This window comes from Pleurodeles waltl, chromosome 6 (assembly GCF_031143425.1).
Source record: "Pleurodeles waltl isolate 20211129_DDA chromosome 6, aPleWal1.hap1.20221129, whole genome shotgun sequence".
Taxonomy (NCBI): domain Eukaryota; kingdom Metazoa; phylum Chordata; class Amphibia; order Caudata; family Salamandridae; genus Pleurodeles; species Pleurodeles waltl.
This window is the reverse complement of record NC_090445.1, coordinates 496,545,713-496,558,475: the sequence shown is the minus strand read 5'-3', so window position 1 is coordinate 496,558,475 and position 12,763 is coordinate 496,545,713. Positions and strand designations below refer to the sequence as shown.

General features: G+C 43.8%; 1 long non-coding RNA gene across 1 annotated transcript in view; it reads left to right on the top strand.

Annotated features, from left to right (window-relative positions):
- Positions 1–12,498, top strand: part of LOC138301982 (uncharacterized) — a 35,348-nt gene extending 22,850 nt beyond the window's left edge. Inside the window, exons 2-3 of the long non-coding RNA XR_011205202.1 lie at positions 10,348–10,406; positions 11,848–12,498. This is a non-coding gene — a long non-coding RNA (uncharacterized lncRNA). The remainder of the gene's footprint in view (positions 1–10,347; positions 10,407–11,847) is intronic.
- Positions 12,499–12,763: the final 265 nt, after the last annotated feature.

Here is a 12,763-nt window from a genome sequence, read left to right as displayed (position 1 = left end):
TATCACAACACTTGCCTGCACTGGAGACTGTATTCCGCCACCCCCCCATAACTGCCTGACAGCCTACTGTCTGCACTGTGGGACACAGCACATATTGGCAGACGTCTGTGTAATCCTGGATGTGGGTGTGCAGCCCATATCCCATGGCAAGTCGATGCCATCCCTGGGGGTAAACTAAGCAGGTGCAACACATAGTTGGCGCATGGGACAACCCTTGCCCTATGCATGGTGTGAGCCCTGTAATTTTTTATTTTTTTTTAATTTTTTTATTGTTGAAAGGCATTCTGTTTATCATTAAGGAAAACAGGCTGCATTTCATTAAAAAAAACTTTATTCAAAGGCAATTACAGACATTGTGCTGCTGACCTCAGCAGGCCACCATCCCTGTGATGGCTGACATTCTTAATAGGTGGCAAACTGCAGCACACCTCATTAATATTCATGAGGTAGGTCGATTTGTGACCCATTAGGAACTGCAAGTATGAAACAAAATGTTTCATACATAAGGAATAGTGATTTCCAAATACCAATTCGAATAAGATCACTATTCCTACTCTTTGTACATCTGGCACTATATGCATTAACAAGGCACCAGACCTATCAATTAATATATTTAACTGTTTTAAAAAAAATATTCACTTCTAAAATAAATGTTGAATAGCACACCCCAATCATCCCAACAGCATGGTGGAAATTTGCTGACTTGTTTGAGCTTGAAATCCCTAATATTCCTATTTCCATTATCAATAACTCAGCTTGGTCAACTCATTAACAACATATCCCTCCTTCTTTGCCCCTTATTTACTCCTCCTTAAAAAACCTGTTAGACGTGGAAGTGGACACATTGCTAAGGAAACCAAACCTCTAATCTCATAAGGGACCATTCTACAGCTCTGTTAATGAAGAATATCCTTCCATTTCTCACCTCTGAGGTTAAGAGCATAGCTAACTATGATCTTCTAAACAGTACAGATTTTGATGCTTTGAATAATGCAATCATATATCGCTCCTCAAGAAAGCAATTACATATCCCCACAAGAAACATTATTATTTGCATGTAAGATAGTGCCATATTAGGTATTTCCAAAAGGTTCCAGAATCTGTCCACTCCTGGGCTGCGGCTAGATCACTGCTTCAGCTCAAGAGTTCATTTGTTCAGAAGTTTGAAGCGTAAAGTAATGGTTTACTACACATTTAGGGAAATATTGACAGCTTTTACGAATCACTCATAGGCAGAAGTAACATCACAATCATATCAACATGAGACTATATGCAGGGTAAATAATACAACATTGATTTGTACTCAATTGTATTACAAGATAAAGGCTCATATTATGCAGACTCATCTCTCACTATTCATTTCACAACACTCCAAAGAACCATACATCCCACATGGCAGTTTCTGCACATGAAGTGACAATCAGCAGAATAAATTAAGTCTCCATTATACAAGGGCCATCAACCATAAACTCAGCCCCTTTTCTTACTGCTAAAGATATGTTTGTGTGTTTGGGTTGCAATAAGTGTTTATTCATAGCTAATCTGAAGAGTCTGTGAGGTTTGGTTTGTTGAGAGTAAAGAGCTCTGCTGCTGTGTGGGGCACAGAGCCCAATTCACTTGGTAGCTGTTTCATTTGGAGACCAGATCTGGGGGCTCTGTCTACAGATGCATTTCTCCAGAATTGAGGTGCGGGGGACTCCTTATGTTTTTCCTCCTTTTGTAATGATTTAAAGATGTCTGGCCCAGATTCACAGACAGTTAGTAAGGGTGGTGGCGATTACACAGTTGTGGACAAGTCAACCTTGACTCCTGATTCTCCTAGAGTTGTCAGTTCATTGTGCAATTATGTTCCTGTTATTCCAGCAGATTTTCTATAGAAACACCCACAGCCTTTTTAGTCAGGACAGGCTAGCTTTGGTCACATGAAATATCTCAGGTTTCTCAGATCTCTAAAGACCTTTAGCTTCACAATACATTAATATATTAACGTTTCCTTGAACATTGGACAACATGCAGAGCATGGAGTATCTGGTGTGTGGAACAGGGCGAAGATCTAGTGTCAGCAAATGTAGTGATAGTTATGAATCCCCTAGCCTCATTGGCAGCAGGACAGAAATAGTACAGACCAATTGTTGGGTATAGATAAGCCATATCAGCAGGTCATGAAAAGGTGGATTGAAAGCCACTGGGGGGACATCCTTTGGTATGTAGACTGATGAACAGAGTGAGATACATGAAACCTCCTACACCCATGCATTCAACTGTATGGGATCTGAATCTATTGTGAAATTAATTTGAAACATATGGTGATAATGATATAGTTTTCCATAAGTTACTCTCTGCTAAGATGTCCACAATGTTATGCTTAGTGTCTTTTAGAAGGGTGTCTGATGTCAGGAGTTTGGATGTTTCTGAGACAAGGCTTTCTCCAGATGGTGTGCATATTAATATCACAAGACATAGAAAAAATGCATCCACTTATGTGCATTTCCCACATTTCCCATTACGTTGAAAGGTGTGTGTGATGAAATGTTTTAATCATTATGTAGAGGCAGCTAAGGGGATGAGGACATCAGCACCTCAGTTGCTGTTAGTCCTGCATAAACCATTTACTCATGTGATGTCAACTACTTTAAGTAGATGAGTTAAGGGGGTTATGACATTATTAAGGTTTTGGTGAACATTTAGGTACAGGACCAATGGCATCTAAAACTTTTTAAGCTGGAGCCAGTTTAGAGGATATTCTGAAATCTGCTGAAACCTTCTCTGCAAGCCTTTGCAACAGGCAGCTATGACAGAGGTTGGTTTGTTGTGAACATGCATAGAATGCATAGTATGAGCCTTTGTCTTGTAATAAAATTGAAAAGCCTCCTAGCCTGTTATGAAGGAGAGTTATGATTTTATTAAAGAGGAGGCGGTGTGAGCCCTGTAATGCATAAACTTTCGCCCATGTACAATAACAAAACATACATTGAATACATGGAAAGAGAGGAGAGTGTAAAAACTCAACTATTCACAGGCAACATAACAATCCATATGACTATAAAAATGATTTCCACATTAGATCATACATATATACACATATTTCAGTCATTGCATCCAAAAAATCGCCACATTGTCCCAATGAGTGTTTTTGTAACCCATTGCGTCTGCCAAAACTGATGTATTCCATGCAACACGTCGGAACTTACTCATGGTGCTTGGCTCAAAATGTGCCACATCAGCACAGGTAGTGATGTAATGGATCAGCCAGTCTTTGTGTCTGTGCTTGGGAGAGGTTGTGTGGTGCTGTTGGTGGAATGAGGAGTGCTGTCCATTGAGTCCTCTGTGCTGTCTGCTGTCCCTGTTGTGTTCCTGATGTCTGTATTTGTATTTTGGGTCATATGTTACTATGTATTGTCAGGTGTTTGTCTTTGGTGTAGATTAATCTGTTGGTGTAGTTGGGGGTAGTTTGGGTTTTTCTTTTTTCAGCCAGTTAATTGTGAGTTTGGGTTGGGACATGTCGGGGAAGGGAAGGACCCGTGGCATGAGTGTGGGGGACTTGGGGGGCTTTATATGGCTGGTCACCCACTACCTTCCACATATAGTGGCCAGGGGCAGTAGTGTGGTCCATGGCTACGGGATAGAGGCACAGAAGCTGCAGTAGGGGAAGGTCCACTTTCACATGCAGTGGATCTTCGAGGTGGAGAAGTCAACCCACCAGCTGAAACATCGATGGGCAGACCTCATAAGCAGAGAATGTGACCTCCTGGGAATCGAGGTTGCACAAACTATGGTTAAGTACTTATTCTTTGTGGCTGATCCTTGTATTGCACTTGTAATCAGATGTCGGCTGGTCATAGCGCCTCCTTTACTAAGTTAGGGCACAGGGCAGGGCTGTAATTGGTGTTGCTGTGCCAACATGGATCCCCGACAAGTGCAGCAATGTGCCGTAACTATGACATATGCCACATTTCTGTCCTTGTCCCCTGTGCTTGCATAAAATTTGCTGACGAGTACCAGTGCAGGCACCCTTGTATCATGGTGCATGGGTTTATGGTTGACATGGATGAGTGTCCATGTGCAGGAAGTGACACCTTTCTGTCCATAGACAATCATCAATGGTGTTTTCCTTCATCTATGTGTGCTTTAGAAAGCACCACACATAGGAAGAGGAAAAACGTGGAGTAGTCATGTTTTTCTTTCCTTTTGGGCTACTGTGATGCTGCCCCTGAGGTGTGATGAATTACGAGTCTTGGTATAATGATGTTAGAAATGGGGTCTTTGGTTGTCAGTCAGGTTACCCGATGTCCAAGCAAGGACCCTCACTCTAGTCAGGGCAAAGGAGAAAAAAACCCAATTAACCCCGCTAACCCCCTTGGTAGCTTGGCACGAGCAGAAAGGCTTAACCCAGAGACAATGTGTAAAGTATTTGTACCAACCCACACAGTAAAAACACTACAAAATGACTCAACACCAACTTAGAACCGTAGCCAATATTTATCTGAGCAAAACAAGACCAAAAGGACAACAATCCAACATACACAGGCAAAGTTATGAATTTTTTAATATTAAACTTCAATATAGCGCTTAGAAACACAAATGCTGCAATTTGGTGATATCACGGCGTCGTGACTGAGTTTTTCCCAACAGTCCAACACCAATGGCGCCGGTCACAGAGTCACACGGACCCCAGGTACAGTACCTTGTGAAAATGAGGAAACAAGCTGCTGCACAGTTTCGGATATTGTGGCTTTGGTTCCAATGCTACGAAATGTAGGAGCGGAGGCGTCATGAAGAGGCGTCGGGTCCTTGCTGCAGAGTAGTGGAGGTAAGGCAGCGTCAGTGTGAAGCGTTGGATCCGCGTACTTCCAGCAGAGTCGAAATCCAGCGGTCACGCCGTGGTGCGGCAACTACGACGGAGTCATGGACTTCAGCGAGGCTGCAGCGGCTTTGGGCCTGTGTGGTCGTCACACTCCAGAGAGGACCACGGCTTCGGTTGCAGGCAGCATTACGGGATTCGCCAGCAGCGTCAGTCCGGAGTCATCCAAAGTAGGTTTACTTGGTTCATCTTGGTTTTTCCACCAGCTTCTCCATTTAAGGGCCAAGGGACTGGATTAGGCACCACTTGGAAGGGCAAGAGTCTCAGCAGAGAGTCCAGGTGCTGGCAGAGGAAGTCTTTGATGGCCCTGAGTCTTCAGAACAGGGGGCAAGCTCAGTTCAAGCCCTTGGAGATTAAAGCAGGAATATACCACAAAATCCAGTCTTTCTCCCCTTTCACAGGCAGAAGCAGGAACTGCATGATAGCGCAACAGCACAGTCGTCACAGGCAGGGGCAGCACTTCTCCTCAGCTCTCAGCTCTTCTCTTTGGCAGAGGTTCCTCTTGGTTCCAGAAACAGATCTTGAAGAAATCTAAAGTCTGGGGTTTTGGGTACAATACTTATACCCCTTTCTGCCTTTGAAAGAAAGTCTCTGTTGTTTACAAGATCCTGCCTTGCCCAGGCTAGGCCCCAGAAACACACCAGGGGGTTGGAGACCACATTGTGAGAGGGCAGGCACAGCCTATTCAGGTGTAAGTGACCACTCCTCCCTCCACTCTAGCCCAAATGGCTCATCAGGATATGCAGGCTACACCCTAGCTCCCTTTGTGTCATTGTCTAGAAGCAATTCACAAACTGCCCAACTGTCAGTATGACCCAGACCGAGAATCCACAGACAGGCAGAGTCACAGAATGGTTAAAACAAGAAAATGCCTACTTTCTAAAAGTGTCATTTTTAAACTACCAATCTAAAAACCAACTTCACTAAAAGATGTATTTTTAAATTTTGAGTTCGGAGACCCCAAACTCCACATTTCAATCTGCTCTCAAAGGGAAACCGCACTTTAAGAAAAAGTAAAGGCAGCCCCCATGTTAACTTATGTGAGAGATAGGCCTTGCAACAGTGAAAACTGAATTTGGCAGTATTTTACTGTTAGGACATGTACAACACATCAGTATATGTCCCACCTTAACACACACTGCACCATGCCCATCAGGCTACCTAGGGCCTACCTTAGGGGTGCCTTACATGTATAAAAAGGGAAGGTTTGGGCCCGGTAAGTGATTAGACTTGCCAGGTCGAATTGGCAGTTTAAAAACTGCACACAAAGACACTGCAGTGGCAGGTCTTAGCAATGTTTACAGGGCTACTCATGTGGATGGCACAATCAGTGCTGGAGTCCCACTAGTAGCATTTCATTTACAGGACCTAGGCACCTCTAGTGCACTCTACTAGGGACTTACTGGTAAATCAAATATGCCAATTTGGAAAAGCCAATCACACATACAATTTCACATAGGGAGCACGTGCACTTTAGCACTGGTCAGCAGAGATAAAGTGCCCAGAGTAACAAAAACAGCAAAAACAGAGTCCAGCACATAGCAGCAACCTAGGAAGTAAAGGCAAAACGTTAGGGGAAACAAAGCCAAAGATGCCAGGTCTAACAGCCTGCCACACTGTGCCACATAAACTTAACAGAAATGTTGCTCTAGTGGTGCAGGGTGACATTTGGGCTTGTAAATGTGGGCCACAATGTCAGGGGTTCACATATGTCAGGGCACAAATGCCATCACACCCCAAAACAGTAATTTCATAGACAAAGCATGACACAAAGGAATCCAAATTCTGGGTTATCATGCACCCACACAGAGCAGGGTCCCTAGCATACCTGCCTGACACTTCCCTGTTAGCACCATGGTATACATGTCACCAAATATGCTGTGGGCAGCCTGAGGAAATGTGCACGATTTCTATATTTGGTCTGCTGCCAGGACATATGCCAACATGTGCCAACCTGAGAGATGGCCTTTAGCATTGGATGTATGTGAAATGAGGGAACGAGGATGTCTAACTACTATTGTATGTTTCATGTGATGACAAGTGTTAGAAATGGGGTTTTTGGTTGGCAGTCAGGTTACCCTCTGTCCAAGCAAGAACCCTCACTCTAGTCAAGGTAAGTCACACACAATCCAAAATTAGCCTGTGCCCACCCTCTGGTAGCTTGGCACGAGCAGTCAGGCTTAACTTAGAAGGCAATGTGTGAAGCATTTGTGCAATAAATCATACAATACCATAATATAGCACCACAAAAATACACCACACAGTGTTTAGAAAAATATATAATATTTATCTGGGCATATGCAGGTGAAAACGATCAAAGATGCAATATGAATTGGTAAAGATATCACTGAAAAGTGATATAAAGGGTCTTAAGTCTTTAAAAAGCAAACAAAGTCTCTTTCAAGCACAAAGTACCTGGTTTGGAGTGGAAAATCTCCGCAAAGGGCCGCAGAAGAAGAGATACGTGGAAAAATGGTGTGTGCGTCGATTTCTCCCCAGCACACACGGACTTGCGTCATTATTTTTCACGCTGGGAAGTTGTGCGTCATTTTCCGGCGCGTGGACAGTCTCTTTCTGTGGGTCGCGGGGATTACCAGATGTCCCGGGGTCTGTGCGTGGATTCTCCTGCTTGTTTTCCGTCTGCGCGTCGTTCCGCGGGCTGTGTGTCGAAGTTTCGCTCTCATGGCAGGCATCACGTCGATTTCCTCTCTGGAAGTTGGGCGGCGTTGTCCTTGTGAGGCCGTGCGTCGACGTTCCGGTCGCCCCGAAGGCGTCGCCTGGATCAGCGTCGGTGTGCGGCATTTTTCTCGCCGCGGAATAAGCTGTGCGTCGAAATTTTCGGCGCACAAAGAGTCCAAATGAAAAAGAGAAGTCTTTTTGGTCCTGAGACTTCAGGGAACAGGAGGCAAGCTCTATCCAAGCCCTTGGAGAGCACTTTTACAGCCAGACAAGAGTTCAGCAAGGCAGCAGGCCAACAGCAAGGCAGTAGTCCTTTGGAGAAAGCAGACAGGTGAGTCCTTTGAGCAGCCAGGCAGTTTTTCTTGGCAGGATGTAGTTTCTGGTTCAGGTTTCTTCTCCAGCAAGTGTCTGATGAGGTAGGGCAGAGGCCCTGTTTTATACTAAATTGTGCCTTGGAAGTGGGGGTGACTTCAAAGAGTGTCTAAGAAATGCACCAGGTCCCCTTTCAGTTCAATCATGTCTGCCAGGGTAGGGGGTGTGGCAGTCCTTTGTGTGAGGGCAGGCCCTCCACCCTCCCAGTCCAGAAAGACCCATTCAAAATGCAGATGTATGCAAGTGAGGCTTAGTACCCTTTGTTTGGGGTGTGTCTGAGTGAATGCACAAGGAGCTGTCAACTAAACCTAGCCAGACATGGATTGAAAGGCACAGAAAGATTTAAGTGCAAAGAAATGCTCACGTCCTAAAAGTGGCATTTCTAGAATAGTAATATTAAATCCGACTTCACCAGTCAGCAGGATTTTGTATTACCATTCTGGCCATACTAAATATTACCTTCCTGCTCCTTTTCAGATCAGCAGCTGCCACTTCAACAATGTATGAGGGCAGCCCCAATGTTAGCCTATGAAGGGAGCAGTCCTCACAGTAGTGTAAAAACGAATTTAGGAGTTTTACACTGTCGTGTGGGCTCTCATTATTCTAAATGAGACTACTGGATTTCTAGGCAGCAGGATCGATAACGGTGTGGGGGACTGAGTCTGACCCACGTGTAAAGAACTCTGTCACCCTAAATCCGTTTTTTGCTCCGGCTGACTAGCGGTGCCTTATTTCTCCCATGTGGAAGGAATAATTCGGCAGCCGAGCGCATGACATCTTTGGAACTTCTCAGGGAAGTCGTGGTTACTCAGATCCAAACCAACTCTCTTATTTACAATATGATCTCATATACAAATGACAAAGACAGTATAAGTTTTATATAATGTTTTAATAAAACGACTGTATTTTAGATATTAAGGCGTGAGCCGCAATAACCAGAACGATACAACACAGTAGGATTGAAATAGTCACCAGGAGAGTAAAACATAAGAACAAAGCTATCATATTGTCTAACAGTTTCTACTCTCCCTCTGCTTGTTCTATTTAGAGCACAGCATGTTAAGCTTCTAGCTTGCCTATTAGAATCACTGTGGAGACATCAGCTCTCATACCTGAGCAAAGACCTGTGATCTTGGTTCAGCATCTGCAACGAGGCAGTCAGCGTCTAGTTGTGGTTCCCTGGTCGGAATCTCCCTCTTCCGTGTATTGGGACAAGGAAGTGATTTTATAACTAACATGTCATCGTGATCACAAAATGTCCCTACGCAGGAATGCCAAGACTAAACTCCTACCACGTCTATCGGCAATGTACCAGACTGTATCCTTGACTGAAGTACAGAGTAAATATGTTATGGAGAACTCCAGTGCTGAAGTAGGCAAAACAGTGTGATATGAATAAAAAACAACACCGTAGAACTGGCTATTTGGAAAATAACAGTACGAAGCCTAATAAAAGCATGTAGAGCAAAGTGCACAGAGGCTCTAAGCTGTCAGCAAATGAATAAAATATATTCAGGGCAAAATGCACAAAGGCCTAAAGCCTGAAGCTAAAGCGCAATGAATACGTAAAACTAACCACACTACAACACTACCAGGACATATAAACTACACAGGTACATGTCCTGCCTTTTACCCACACAGCACCCTGCTCTAGGGGTTACCTAGGGCACACATTAGGGGTGACATATGAGAAAAAGGGGAGTTCTAGGCTTGGCAAGTACTTTTAAATGCCAAGTCAAAGTGGCAGTGAAACTGCACACACAGGCCTTGCAATGGCAGGCCTGAGACAAGGTTAAGGGGCTACTGAAGTGGGTGGCACAACCAGTGCTGCAGGCCCACTAGCAGCATTTAATCTACAGGCCCTAGGCACATATAGTGCACTCTACTAGGGACTTACAAGTAAATGAAATAGCCAATCATGGATAAACCAACCAATAGTACAATTTACACAGAGAACATATGCCCTTTAGCACTGGTTAGCAGTGGTAAAGTGCCCAGAGGTAAAAAGCCAACAACAGGTCAGAAGAAATAGGAGGAAGGAGGCAAAAAGTTTGGGGATGACCCTGTCAAAAAGCCAGGTCCAATAACAAGAGTGAGGCAGGAGTATTGCTAGTCAATGTTGAGTGTGTTCTGTAAGTCATATAGGTGCACAATGCCACTACACTCAAATAGCCTTGACACAACTTGGGATAGTAAGTCATTTGAAACTCTCACACTATATACCTGAGACATGTATGTATGGTACCGTCACATATCTATACATATCATCCTAGCCTACCAAAGTATGATATTGATACATGCTCAATGGCCCATTTGAATTGCCACAACCATAAAGCTATGATGGTCATTTGCAAGACATGTGCAATGTGCAATATTTGACCACAGTGCTCAGTGTTCAACATTCACAGTGCTATGTCTCATGTTGTGTCTTGCAGGTGGACCCAAATTGTACATGACAGAAGAGGTGGAACGCTTCAGTAACCTGATGCTACAAGTGAGTGTCATCCTTTATGTGTAATGGCTAGTCCAAGGATTGTATGTGATGTTAAATGCTGTGTGCAAAGTCATGTACAATGTGTATGTATACAAGTGAAACTCCATAGGCTATACATGTGCATGGACAGTAAGGTGGAGGTTGGGTCCAGGATGTGCCTTTGCCTCTGACAAATCCGATTGCTATAACAGAGGGTCCACAAATATGCTGCTTTGAACAAAGAACAATGACCACAATGCCAGGATCTGTGAAAATATGATAGTTGAATCATAACTGAACATGGCAGGGCACTGTATACCAGAGTAAAGCTTGTCATATGGACAGATAGGCTGTTGTTACTCAATGGTGCAATCTATGTCTGATGTGCCTTGCTAGCCCACACATGGTGTATGAGTTAAACCACAGTGATGACAGTAAGAATATGTGCCAGAAGTACAGGGTCCTACACATCTATGCAGTGTGACAATTTGTGATTCGCAGAATATATTCATGCTGTGTGTGCCACAGGAACACCACAGTAAATCATATACTACCTGAACTGAGGACTGTGTTAATGGGGCCATAAGATTGGCAGGACAGTGGTAAATGTACCACACTTGGATTTGGAGTTGATTTCCGCACTCCTGTAGTGTGATGCCCCATACTCTCTGTTGTGTATGACAACATTGCTATCCCATCATCTTCAGAGATCTGGAAATGTGTGTTTGAATGTAATGTAATGTTTCAAGATCCCTTTGCAGATGAGATGTAGGGCATGCATGCACCCATCTATTAAATGGCTGTGCTGAGTGCTAGAGTGCACTTATATGTACAGGCAATGTGCTGTGTAGTGAGACACATACAGTTACTTGGGGAGTATGCTAGGAATCAAGGCGCAACCCACCAGGTATGTACATGAGTGGATTTGAGCGTAGTTTCATGTATCTCTGTGTGATGTGAGTGAGATATCCACACTCCGTTCTCACATATGATATCTGGCACATGTATTTTCCATGTAGGAATGTGTCCAGCTGTGTGTCCTTGCCATATCAAGCGCATAATGTTGTGAGGCATGCCATCTAACTTACAGGGCTTGCTCAGATGACTTTGCTAAATGCCAATGGATCCAAGGGCAATGGATTATGCAGTACTGATGAGCAATGCAACATGATGGCAAAACAGTATTTTTCATAGCCATTGTCAATAATGACATGGTCATTCAAAGATGTTCCAAGACGGGGCATTGCTATTGTGCAATATTCACTTGGTCTTGATATCTGCCCCATAATCAATGTGGAGATGATGGATATTGGACAGATGTCTGTTTACATTGCCCTCCAAGCTGTTATTGTGATTTGTGATGTGCATCATGTGATGTCTGCAGATAGTATTTATATGGAATGATTGATGTTCCTTTGCCCAAGTGACCTAGGTATGACATGTATTCATCCTGTTTACTCAGGCAACGTGATCCCAGAAGAGAAACTTTGAAAATAGGGCAGAACAGTATCGCCACATCCGCCATGTGAGAAGGCGTTCAAGAGCATGGGAAAGACCTATGAGCATGAGAGAGCATCAGGGTCCTGGAGTGCCTTTTGCCAAGGGCCTACAACCATTGACACAGCCACCTCCACCTGCCATTGACAGGGCAACTCATGGGTCACAGACAGGGGTGGGCCTGCCGGGGCAGATCCATCTACCTTCACCACCACCACAACAGCTCCAACCACACCAAAGGCCCCACCACAAGTCCTATGGGTGGATTTGGAGAGCAACATCCAGACTGAAATCACTGACATGACGCTACGCATCTCAAACCTGGAGCATAAACAGGACCAGGTGCTCATCAGTCTCCGAGAACTCAAGGCTGCTGTCATAAAGAAATGAGGAGCAGGATGGTCCAAACCAAGACATACCTTCCTTCCCCTTGTATATGGCTTTTTATAGTTGAGGTTTTAGTTAGTTAGTGTTAGGAAAGTGAGTGCAGTGCTGGGTGGGTACTTTATTTGGGGCTTCCTATTATTGGGTGTCGTGTGGTGGTGATGTTTTAGGCCTGTGTACTTTACAAACAAATAAAAAAACACAAACAATATATCTTTGTTTAGGCCTAGATGTTTAGCTGGTTTATATATAGCTGTAGTTACTGTTGTCCTTGTCTACAGATGTGTTTTAAGGGGTTTGGGGGATTGATGTCTATAATGCGACATTAAATGTATAGAATACGCTAAAATAAGTTAAGTTAGTTGTAGTTCTAAAGTAGTTTATGGTAGTGTAGGTTAGGTAAGAATAGGTTAGGTAGTTGTTAGTGTAAAATTAATAGTTTTATATAAATTTTATTGTGTCATACATTATGGTCTTCATCATGATTTACTGTCTAG